Raw genomic sequence first — 1865 nt, forward strand, 5'->3', positions numbered from 1 at the left:
TAGTAAAAATACTTGTCCTTTCTGATTAAGAAGAAAGTAATAATTACTTGGGAGAAAAAAATTAATGTGAAGTATAATTTGGGGACTGGATGATCTAATTTTGTTCTGTATACTACATCATACTTCCTACCTGGGTCACTTTGACCAATGCCCTTAAAATTCTCCCGGGGTCCCTAATTTGCTTATCCTTAAAATGACTGGATGGAACTAGGTGAATCTTTAGAACTCATTTGGAAAACAACAACAACAACAACAACAACAACAACAACAACGCGAAGCAAAGCAAAACGAAACAAAAGCATTACTTTGCAGGAGAGTTGGTCTAGGAGAGTGGCTAGGCTAGTGAAGGCCTAGGGATACACGCTGGGGAGTACAGTGGTAGCAGTGACTAGGTAGGAGGTGGCCGGTCCTCAGGAGGCCCACTAGCCAAAGACCACAGCTTTACTTCAGATCCTTTCTTTGAATTCATCTCAGTTCTCTTTAGTCTGACCCATAGCTACTGTTCTGGGCTGTCTGCCCTGTCCTGTTAAGCTACCCCTGTATTCCGAACACTAACTAGTCTTGACAATCTGGTTATTGCAGTAACTGACTTGTTGGTATTTCGTGCAGTATTCTTCACTGAGTTTCAGCTCCAGCTTTTATACTGGTGTTGTTATTACATTTGTTGTCAAGAGCACCTCTGAAAAAAAAAACAAACTTCCAAAAAAAAAAACATTGCTGTTGAAAATTCCCTGCAACGTGTAACTTCAGGTATTTAATAAATAATCCTTTAACTAATCCCTTTAGGGGTAGGGTTCCAGTTAGGGATTCTCACTCACTCCTTGTTATTATAGATAGCACTCACAGAGCCTTTCTCCACTTGAGGTAAAACGCGGAACAGGTCTTTTGGCAAAGAAACTTTCATTCTGAATTCTAATTAAGGTTGTGGCCCTGCATTACCCTCCTCTCACACAACTGGACTTTTTCAGAATTCTCTTCTAAATTTATTCTAGTTGCCCCACAACAAGACGGAGAGGAGCTTCAGGCACATTATGAGCTAATAAATGGACAGTTTCTAGATTAAAGCAAATACAGAGACAATGATTAAAGAGTCTCCACTCTAGTAAAGTGAATAATAAGCACTCAGAGGTTGTCTTTGGATAAAGATACCTGGGGGCATCTTTCAAAGTCCACTGAGTGGCCAGGCTGGAACTCTTCATGAACACACCAGCAATCATTGGCTCTCCATAGTTTTGAAGGAGACAAGAGACTGAAGCCATTATTCAGCCTTGCCAAGACTTTAAACCCACGGTTCCAAGAAGTCTAAGAGTTCTAAAGCTGAGACCAAAGGCTTATATGTTTCCAGAATGAAAAGCCGGCCGAAATATTGATACTGCCCAGGCAACCTAAGGACAACAAGATGGGTTGTTTCTCTCCCTTCCTGTGGCTGAGTTTCGGCAATTCTGACTTTCTTTCTGTAACAGGGCAGTGTGAAGGGAGCCATTGTCCACTTCCAATACAGTAAATACAGTTTAGCCACATTTTCACACAGTCCTGATGCCAGCTTTTAACACCTACGTGTTCATAGCTGTTGATTTTTTTTTTTTTTTTTTTTTTTTAATGCAGTGCCTCACCCTGATCAGCTTGAAGTGTAATTGACAGAAGAAAACAGCTTGGATTATTCTCTCTGTTGATGGGCTGTAAAGAAGACAAAGCCTGATGACATTGAAGTGTGCTTCCTTCTGTGATGACAGTGGGTGTTTATGGAAGTCTCTGGAACTTGGGAAACAGGACTGGAGAGGGCAAAGTGGAGGAGGAAGATTTAGAAATACACATTCCACAACCACATTCTATTCCAGTTGATTGTAGTTCACTCTGGTCCTTGC

The sequence above is a fragment of the Mastomys coucha genome, unplaced genomic scaffold (assembly GCF_008632895.1).
Source record: "Mastomys coucha isolate ucsf_1 unplaced genomic scaffold, UCSF_Mcou_1 pScaffold12, whole genome shotgun sequence".
Classification (NCBI taxonomy): domain Eukaryota; kingdom Metazoa; phylum Chordata; class Mammalia; order Rodentia; family Muridae; genus Mastomys; species Mastomys coucha.